This window comes from Lissotriton vulgaris, chromosome 1_1, assembly GCF_964263255.1.
Source record: "Lissotriton vulgaris chromosome 1_1, aLisVul1.2, whole genome shotgun sequence".
In the NCBI taxonomy this organism is placed as follows: domain Eukaryota; kingdom Metazoa; phylum Chordata; class Amphibia; order Caudata; family Salamandridae; genus Lissotriton; species Lissotriton vulgaris.
The window spans coordinates 1,744,140,043-1,744,151,174 of record NC_141685.1 but is presented as its reverse complement, the minus strand read 5'-3'; positions in this window follow the sequence as shown (position 1 = coordinate 1,744,151,174).

Sequence of the window (11,132 nt, the reverse complement as noted above, 5' to 3'; positions counted from 1 at the left end):
AGTGTGGAATTATCAGGGAGTTCCAAGGAATATAGTTGACTTTTTAGGGTTTGACTATAGATACTGGGGCTCTCGGTGAAACCTTGAGGGGCGCAGCAGAATCTAAAGCTCCGCCCACCAAGGGAGAAACCAAGAAAATTTCTGCTGTCAGGATGTATAGGAATGCTGAAAAAAGCATTCTTCAGGTCTATGACAGAGAAGTATGTTGCATCAGAAGGGACCATCGTTAAGAGGGCTGTAATGTCGGGGACAACAGGATATTGGGAGATTGTTATTTTGTTAAGGGCTCTCAGGTCAATCACAAATCTGTATATTTTAGGGGAGAGAGCATCTCCATTGGTCTTTTTAAGAATGGGAATAATGGGACTGTAACAGATATTGCCACGTGTGTCCTCCACTACACCCTTGTCCATTAATTCAGATATTATTGTTAAACGTGCTATTTCTCCTTCTGCGGGCAGTCGATACTGCCGGAGGCGGGGGATAAGTGCACCTGCCTAGATGCGTACCACATGAGGGGATATGTTGAGACACCCTACATCAGTGTCTGATGATGCCCAGAGGGAGGACGGTAAAGACTGCTGTGGTTCCGTGATTCCGAATTGGGTTCGATAGTTCTGAAACCCGATTTATGAAGATCGTCGAAAAAGGACGATATTGGTGTCAGCAGACCGCAAATGACGAGTGTAACGTGTCTGAGTGTTTTCGTATGAATCGATATAGGAGAACACTCTGCATTTGAGGATTTAGTTTGAACCTTCGGGTTCCATTTTGTATGTGGCAGCCATCTTGTATGGTTGCCCTAACATAGGCCCTATGATTGTGGCCGAACAAGTCCTTGACACGTACGCCTTAGCTGACTCCTGGTTGACCTGGCCGAACTGACTCCTCGCCTGGGGCAAATCCTGCTGAGCCAGTTCCTTGTCCAGCAGCTGCACTGATAAAGATCAAAGAACAGGACGTCGTCCGATTTTATGGCCCACCGTTCCCACTCCTCTATCTCCTTTCTATCTGTTTCTGCCTTTCCTTTACGACATGTTCATCGATCTGGGTTGAAGGTTTTATGATGGGTTTGTCCGGCCTGATCGAACAGGAAACTAGCATGTGTGCGATCGTTTTTGGTGGGCTGGACAACGGAAAGTGGGATTAACTTTGACTGTCGTGATTCGATACTTTTTGAAATGCTACTTGTTCATTGGTTAGTTTTGTATGCACCGAATGCAAATTGTGATGTTGCCAGAAGCGTAATTTTCGGCATAAAAGACCGAGTTTTGTTCATTGAGGGGGTGCAGTCTCTGTCGAACTACTCGTGTGTACTTCGTAGACCTCTGTCCCTGGTTGCAACCAATAAACTTTGGTCTTTGACGTCATCGAGAAGTATCCCGTGTCTCTGTTTGCCAAGACAGGGGAATCCGGGGTCTTTGGGTATTGCCCTGACACCGCTGGGTTATTGTAATAGTATTGGTTCCGAAAAAAAAACCAGTACCCCATTTGGCGCCCAACGTGAGGCAACTTTAGCGGTACCGGTCCAAGCCAGGGGTTCGTGAGGAGCGTTGTGTGAAAATTCCAGAGGTTGGCCAGCCACTTCAACGACCCCTGTATGTCGACGTGGTTCCGAAGGTCTTTGCTGCGAGGCTTCCCACGTCCCGACGGCTACGAAGGACTGCTGCCCTGACTGTCGCCCTGTTTTGGAGCCTTAGACATTTGTAGAGCGAGACGATTGACGGGTCTTCTGGTGACGCCATCGACAATTCAGTTAAGTATAAAAGGGAGCGTCTCCTAGTTCTTAGTTTGGTTTGTATCCTTTAGTGGATAGCTTTGATTTGGTACCTGCAGGCCCCAAAGCCAAGGGATTCGTGTATTCACGAGCTTATCGATTTTAGATTACCCTTGTTGTTTGAAGCTAGACTAGTGAGCAAGATGCCTGGTTTTAGCAGTCTTAGGAATTTGTTTAGTTGTGGTACGTCGAGGGATTCCCGGTTAGAGGATTTGTGTCCGGTTCCTCCGATCGGAACTCCTACATACGAGTTGTATGTGAAGCATGGAGAAGGTCCTATTAGCTATAATGAGATTTGGGTAAAATACACAAAGAATGACGGTGTCCTACAGTGGCCCCGTTATGGTAGTTTTGAGTCAGAAGTCCTAGATAATCTTGAAGTGAAATTGTTCAAGAAGAAAGCCCGGCCGGCAATGTTTGACTCTTTCCGCATATGGCGCAAGGAAGCCAAACAGAAAGAAATTAAGTTAGCGAAAAAGAATAAAAAGGGTATGTCAATGGTACAAGCCGAATGTCTGACATAATATCGACAGACAGAATATCGACATGCAAAAATATCGGAGCAAAAATATCGACAGCAAAAATATCGGAATCCTATCTTCATTAAGGTAAGTACAAAAATATCGAAAAAATAATATCGTAGTACAAAAATATCGGAATCAAAAATATCGTTTTTTTAAATGTATTAATAATAATGTTAAAATAATATTTAAATACATATAATTTTACAACTATTAAATAAAAATATTAAAACAAAATTAAAACTAATACATATACATTTAAAATAAATAAAACACTTAAAAATGTATAGTAATTGTTATTTTTTTCATCTAATTTATTTGATTTAATGTAATAATTTTTTGTTTTTACCCTGTACGCCTGTACCCCAAAAACTGACCCTGAACCCTAAAAATATCCCTGTACCCCAAAAACCCAAAACTGACCCAGAACCCTAAAAATACCCCTTTACCCAAATACTGAAAACTGTCCCTGAACCCTAAAAATACCCCTTTACCCAAAAACTGAAAACTGACCCTGAACCCTAAAAATACCCCTTTACCCAAAAACTGAAAACTGACCCTAAACCCTAAAAACACCCCTTTTCCCAAAAACTGAAAACTGACCCTGAACCCTAAAAATACCCCTTTACCCATGAACTGAAAACTGACCCAGAACCCTAAAAATACCCCTTTACCCAAAAACTGAAAACTGACCCAGAACCCTAAAAATACCCCTTTACCCAAAAACTGAAAACTGACCCTGAACCCTGAAAATACCCCTTTACCCAAAAACTGAAAACTGACCCTGAACCCTAAAAATACCCCTTTACCCATAAACTGAAAACTGACCCTGAACCCTAAAAATACCCCTGTACCCAAAATTAATTAATATTATCTAATTACCAATTAATTATTAATTAACAATAACAATAAAGTAAATATATTAGCACATTTGCTGTAATTAATTTAATTTAATAATTAATATTATTTTGTCCAATTAATTAATTAAGAATAACAATAAATTATATATATAAAAAATTACTATAATTAATGTAATTGAATAATGAATATTAATTAATTACCAACTAATTAATAATTATAAATATGTAAAAAACTATAATAATTAATTAACTAATTAATAGAAATTAATTACCAATTAATTATTAATTAAAATTTGTACAAACATATATCAATTAATTAATTATTATTAAATTACTTCCCACCCTATTCCCCTATAAACCCATAACCCGCTACAGAACATATTTATCAATTAATTAAAAATAATAAAAAATTAATTCTCAATTAATTAATTAATAATTCCTACTAATTAATAATTAATTTAACATAATTAAATTACTTCCCACCCTATTCCCCTATAAACTCACAACCCACTACAGTAGTAAAAGACAATATTTAATTAAATTACATAAAAAATAAATAATAAAACATAATAAATACAATATAATATACACTAAATGTATTTAAAAATTGATATTAGTAACATCAAAGTTATTAATTTCGATATTATTGACATCGATATATACAACTTCGATATTACTGATATCATACCAATATCGATATTTAGACTGTCGATATTACTTACCTTCGATATTTTTGTATATCGATATTTAAACTTCGATATTTTTGTATATCGATATTTAAAAATAGATATTTTGTCTGTGTACCGTACAAGCCGCCGTTGCATACAGAGATAATGAAGAAGAGAAAGACAGTGAACAGATGCTTAGAGTGAGGAAGTTAGCGGTAGACAGATGCTACCCAGTCTTGCCGGCTAAAGAGCAGAAAGACGAAAAGGATCTTGTGAAAGACCCTTTGATGTCGCATTTGCTAAATTCTCCGCCACCTTATGTGCAGAATGCTACGGCGCCACCACAACCTGTTGTGGCCGCGCAAGCTCCTGTTGTTCTGCCTCCTGTTATTTCTCTACAGCCAGCTTCTTCGTTGGTTGTTGTTCCTAATGCGCAGCCGTCTCAAGGGTTGCTAACTTTGCCTCTTCCTGCTACTACTGTTTCTATGCCTGTTCCGACTATGGATCTTACTACTACTACTGTTTCGTCTCCTCTTGTTCTTCCGACTGTTCCTTCTCCTAGACAGCGGATGACCGCTGCCTTTTCTAATTTTCTAACTCCTATTTTGGGACAAACGGGTATGTCTCCTGTGAGTGAGCGTAGACAGTTGCGTAGCCAATTGCCTGATACAGATGAGCGAGTGGTTTTGGACCATATAGCACATAGATGGGTGATGTATAGGTCCCAGTATGACCTAGAAGGTATTATGGATGTTTTCCGACAATGGGAAGCACCAAAGCAGCGTTATGTTTTTGAGCTTATGTGTGCATTCCTCCATGAACAATGGATGTAAGAATTGGGTAGAGTTCCTGTAGAATTGTCTCGATTGCGTTCGGAGTTTGCCAAAGGAACGATTGAAAGTCTACCCGATGTTGAGAAAGCGGTATCGTCGTTACTGTTGCTCCGTAGCGATGTTCCTACTGAACGGCTGTTTGAGACAGATTCGTCAGTTAGGAGACATGCGCGTCAATATCCGATGCAAGAGGTTCCTCCGGTATGGAGACCTGCTGATGCTGCTGCTAATCCACCGGTTCAAGCACACTTTCAGCGTGTGTGGGTTCATGTACCATGGAAGCATGCAGAAGTTCTAGCGCTTAAGCAGACTTTACCAGATCCGCGGAAGAATCCGGCAGGATATTATAAAGAACTTGCGCAAACTGTGAGTTCGTGCGTCATGAATTTGGCAGATATAGATATGTTGTTTGGGAATGTTGTTCCACAGCCCATCTGGAATGTCATTCGACATACAGATCATGATAATGAATTGGGCGATTTGTGGGTGAATCTTGTTGCAGCGAATGACAGACAAGTTGGAGGTGCTAAGCCTGAAGATGTTATTACTGAACTTCCTGGTAGGATTATCACTTTCATGAAGACTTTAATGCCTGAAGTCCGTGTTAATTGGGATAAACTGTCAGCTTGTAAGCAGAAGAAAGAAGAGTCTGTTTCAGACTTTTTCTCGCGTTTCGAGGAAACTTTTGTCGATCATAGTGGTCAGGATATGGCTACTGAAGGTGGTCAGAGATTGTTCGTTGATAAATTCGTGCACAATCTTCTTCCTGAGTTGTGTACTAAGTTGAAAGATTCCGAGAGTGCTTGGGCTGTTTCTACTTCGGCGCAAATTCTTGCTACGGCTCAGTACTACGAGAATAGGCGTAAGGATGAGTTAGAGAGAGCGGATAAGAAGACTAAGGAATTGAAGACTAAAGTTCTTCTACAACAAGCTTATCCACCTCGTGTTAATAATCAGCGTGACTATCAGCAGCCTCAACAGTATTCGAGGAACTCGCAAAGAGACGAGACTCCTCAACAACAGCGTATTCCGTATGGGCCTAATCAGTGTGCGTATTGTAGAGAAGAGGGTCATTATAAGAATAGTTGTCCCGTTCTGTTGCAACGTGCAAATAGTGCTCCTGGTGCTAGAGGTAGAGATGCTCAACAAGTGCCTAGAGGTAGAGCTCACGGACAGAACGCGCGCCCTTTGCCTCCGCAGAATTCGATGAATAGCTTTGATCAACAGCAGAATTCTTCTGGTAGGTCTACACAGTACTACGTAGATGATTACTATGTTGAGGGCGATGGAGAGCAAGGCAATGATTGTTAGGACAGCCATGGACAAAGAGAGGGAGTTGTTTCAGTTCCGGTAGATCAGAGTGGACCTTACGTGGAAGTGATTGCATCAGGTGTGTCAGAGCCTTTTCTGCTAGACACTGGTGCTACAAAGAGTTCTATTATGCATTTTAAACTCCCTGGCGCACCTTTGTCTGGCTTTAATAATGTTTCTATAGGTTTTTCTGGCGCCCCCGTTATGAATCCGATTTCCGTTCCATTGCCTCTTTCTGTTGGTCCTCGTAGGTTTGAAGCACCCCTTCTTTTGACTATAGGTTGTAATGAGAACTTACTAGGCCTTCACTTGTTGAAGAGATTGTATACGACTTTGTACTGTTCTCCGTCAGGAGTACATCTTACGTTGGGTGGGAATGTGATTTCTCCTATTTATGTGTCGAAAGATTGTCTACCACCTGAATTGTCTTCGCTACCAGATTCGTTATGGGCTACGGGTCCAAATGATGTGGGCCTGTTAGACATTCCTCCATACGTTGTGACGTTGAAAATGAATGCTCAGTTACCACGCATTCCGCAATATCGTATTTCGAGTGATGGTGAATGAGCGCTTTTAGCGATCATTTATGATCTGATTGACAAGGATGTTATTGAAGAGACTCGAGGTAATGTGTGCAATAGTCCGGTGTTGCCTGTTCTAAAGAGAACTGATTCTTCACAGCCTCCTGTATATAGGTTTGTTATCGACCTTCGTGAGGTGAACAAATTGTTGTTCCGCAATTCCCTGTTGTACCTGACATTACTGCGTAACTGACATTGATTCCAGCTTCTGCTACCTGGTTTTCGGTGACCGACTTGAAGAATGCTTTCTTCAGGTCCCGATTGCCATAGAGAGTAGAGATATCTTTGGATTCTCTTTAGGAGAACGAAGTTTCCGCTTTAAGCGCGCTCCTCAAGGCTATTGTGAGAGTCCATCTATTTACAGTCAAGCTTTGAAGACGCAACTTGACTTGTTGGCCTTACCAGAAGGTGCGGCCCTTATCCAATATGTTGACGATTTGTTGGTCGCTGCCGATACTGAAGACATATGTAAGGATGCCACTGTGTCCTTGTTGTCTCACTTATCTGGTTGCCATCACAAAGTTTCTCTTTCCAAGTTGCAATTTTGTTGCCAAGAAGTTACCTACCTAGGTCACCACCTATCGAAGGAGGGAAGGAAACTGACCCCAGAAAGAATCCAGACTATTGCGAGAATGAGTGTCCCTACGACACAGAGAGAAGTACGTGCGTTTTTGGGTATTACGTCGTACTGTAGACAGTGGATCCCAAATTTTTCCCTTCTAGCGAAACCTTTGATAGCTCTTATGGTTAAAGATACTCCAAATCCGATTCCTTGGACTGAGGAATGCAAAAGAGTTTTTCTGAACTACGTAATGCGCTGTGTTTGGCTCCTGTGTTGGGTACTCCCGACTACAGCAAGCCTTTCACATTGTATGTCCATGAAAGAGAAGGATGTGCATTGTCGGTTTTGACTCAACAATTCGGCGGGAAGCAACGCCCATGTGTGTACTTTTCGTCAACTTTAGATCCTGTGGCTAGAGCGTTGCCAAGTTGCCTGAGAGCAACTGCAGCAGCAGCTGTTTCGATTCGACAGTCTGCTGGTTTAGTTATGGACAATACACTAGTGGTTATGGTTCCACATGCAGTGGATACCCTATTGAATCGGACGAAGACACAGCACTTGACTAGTGCTCGGTTGTCAGGGTATGAGCTTACATTGTTAGCGAGCCATGTGCACATCAAGAGGTGCAATACCCTAAATCCGGCTACGTTGTTGACGATTGCGCTTGAGACAGACGGTGATAGCGAAGAGCAACACGATTGTTTCTTGAGAACTGAAGAAGAGACGAAAGGGAGGATAGATCTGAGAGATACTCCTCTTCCTGATTGTAATGATGCTTTGTGGGTTGACGGCTCATGTTTTAAATTACCGAATGGCGATACCACTGCAGCATATGCCGTGACGACTTTACATACAGTTGTCGAAGCTGCACGTATCCCGCACAATTCTGCTCAAGCGGCGGAATTGATTGCACTTACGAGAGCATGTGTGTTGGCGAAAGGGAAAAGAGTGAATGTGTATACTGATAGTCAGTATGCATTTGGAGTGGCTCATAGTTTTGGACGATTGTGGCGTGAACGTGGATTTTTGACATCGCATGGGACGAAGATCCAGCATGGGCAGCAGGTGAATGAGCTTCTTGAATCTCTTACGTTACCTTTACAAATAGCGATCGTAAAATGCAGTGCCCATAGAAAGATCACGGATGATGTTGGTCGTGGTAATGCGTTTGCGGATGAGGTTGCGAAAGAAACTGCTAGGAATGTAACGAGTTGAATGTATGTTGTGGGTCCAGCGAGATGGGTTCCAGAGAAGGGCATGTGCGAAGACACTATTGAGAGTGTGAAGATTATCCAGAGTGAGGCTTCGGAGAAAGAGTTGGATGAATGGAGAGAGAGTAAGGGTAGGTTGGATTCGAATGGTTGTTGGACTGATTTGTCCGAACATCAAAGATGGTTGTTGCCAAATGCATATGTGCTTCCAGTTGTTACAATGGCGCATGGATTGGCACACATTAGTGTGAAGGGGATTTGCAAGTTGTTGGCTCCGGTTTGGCAGAATGTGGGAATACCCAGATGTGCAGAGTATTTGGTCAAGAATTGTATGGTGTGTTTGATGCATAATCCTGGCAAGGGAACTCCAACACCAGCTGGTCATTTTGCTCCTCCTACATATCCGTTCGAGGCTTTGCAGCTAGATTTTGATCATATGGAAAGATGCAACAACTTAAAGTATGTGTTAGTGGTTGTTTGCTCTTTTTCTAGATGGGTAGAAGCTTACCCCCTTAAGGACAACACTGTCTTGTCCACTGCCAAAGCTTTGATAAAAGAATTCTTCCCTAGGTTTGGATTGCCGAGAATCATTTGGAGTGATAACGGAAGTGAGTTTGTGGGTCAAGTTGTAGCAGGGTTTCCGTTCTCCCACAGAACTGTGCACAGAGATCTAGAACCTGGGTGAGTTAGGGTGACCCAAAACTCACCTTAGTTTCAGAAATCCCCTTACCAAGCTAGCTACAGTGTCTCATCGGTAGTAATAACTTCCCAATGACTTAGACAATCCAGAACATGAACTTAGGGTACCTCAGGTATCGTGGAACACATGAACACTCTTTCGTTATATAATCATTACAAACCGAAACTGGGAGGCAAAGAACACACGTGCAAGTTTGAAATGTTTATTTTTCAATGCAAAGTTCTCAAACGCAGTATCTTATAGAATATCAACATACATATTATTAAAACCAGAGTTAGCAGCATAGTCACTAGTCCATAATAAGCGAACGGTGATAGCATATTATAACGCAAAATCTATAGAAATCTGTATCACCTATATTTCGCGCACCCTATTTAGCATATTATATTATATCTAAGAAGGTCTCATTTGGGTTCTAGCAGGGTGGGCCCATACCTCTAATTATCAGTAGGAGTAGATCACATCAACAGCTACCAGCTCTCTGCATGCGAAGCATCAAGTGTGTCGATTCATTCCCTGTAACTCTATCTTAAACCCGCGTAGAGCCCAATGTTGGCAGCAACATTATTTGTGTTATGTCTAATGTAGTGCGAGGATCAGGCTTTCAGCAACCTTGTGTTAGGTTATTCTTAGAGGGTGCAGTTCTCAGTGTGCAGACAGTTGTACCAAGCATGACTGATATCAGAGCAATAACATATTATTCTCAAATAAATCACATCTTTCGTCTAGGTTGAAAGCTACAATAACAATTAGGTGTCGTGTGCAAACTGAAGCCGAAGAAAAATATGTCGTTTAAACATTTAATAAACTCATGCTAACTTAACACAATATATAGAAACGCAGTAACCATATGACACCCCCCCAATGATCCGAGGACGGTTAAAAAAGGAAGAAAATATAAGCTAATACTATATGAGAGGCAAAACATGAAAGCAGAGTTCAACAATATTGAGCCAAGCTAAATGTATGTAAATGTATATATGTTTTCAATAATAATTTTAAAAAAATTTATGAATGCCTATAGTGGCCACACAAAAATATAAAAATTCTAACTTAAGGCCAACTACAAGTACACAGGCCTAGAACAAATGAAAGTCGAATGTTCGTAATAAAAAAGGCACCATTCAGAATTACTAAAAAGTCACGTGCCATAATAATGAAAGTCTTCAAAGTCACTCATGGGTTGAATGAATATGCAAAATAGGTAGCTACAGCTTCCAACATGAAATCACTGTCATCATCCGAAAACAGTTCAGCCATCCAATTAAGCAATGGGAAAGAACATACGTGCTCCTCCAGCACTGAATCCTCTAGCAACATCAGAGGACAACTCAGTGGGTTCTCGAGAATGCTATGCGCCAGAAAGTCATGCGCTGCTGCCGATATGTCCCACTGACCCATTAGTCCATGCATCGCTGCCACGGCCATAACCCTTTCGCCAGAACAAACCAACTCGTGAGCAACTACGGGGCTCATTAGCTGATCAAAATCGACGTCAGGAGAAGTCGGTAAGCAGAGACACAAATCAATGGCCCAGTCGAAATCACAGCTCAGGCAATGAAACACAGGCTGGACACATGTGAAATAGGAAAATTGGAACGATAATCCATAAGCCGTGCTTAAAGTCGCAAGCGGCAAGGAGCCATAGTAATCAAGCATCCGGTTGCCAAACTGCATCAGTAGGGGCTGAGCGTTTCCTTGCGCAGGATGGGCATCCATGTTTTATAAAGCAAAATATCACCAGAACGCCTGCAGCCAAAGTCAGCAAAACAGGGAATCCGCCAAACAAGCTTGCGAATATAGAATGAAAGAACGCAGGGATAATACCAAATACTTTTTCAAACATAGTCACGAGACCACTGCTAACCAATTTAAAAAAATGTGCTAGACCAGTTGTGGAGGAGGCATTGAAGATTTGATGAACCAGCTCGCAGAAATGAAACGGCAAATCAGTATTTAAAAGTGCCTGCACCTCTGTGCGTGTGTTAGCTATGTGAAGGACATAAGTTTCGCGGGCCGAGCTCAGGGCCACTTCTTTCTGAGACAATAGGGCTCTTATTCGGCTCAAACCATTGAACTCGGCTCTCAAGGTTGGTATTCGTGGCCAA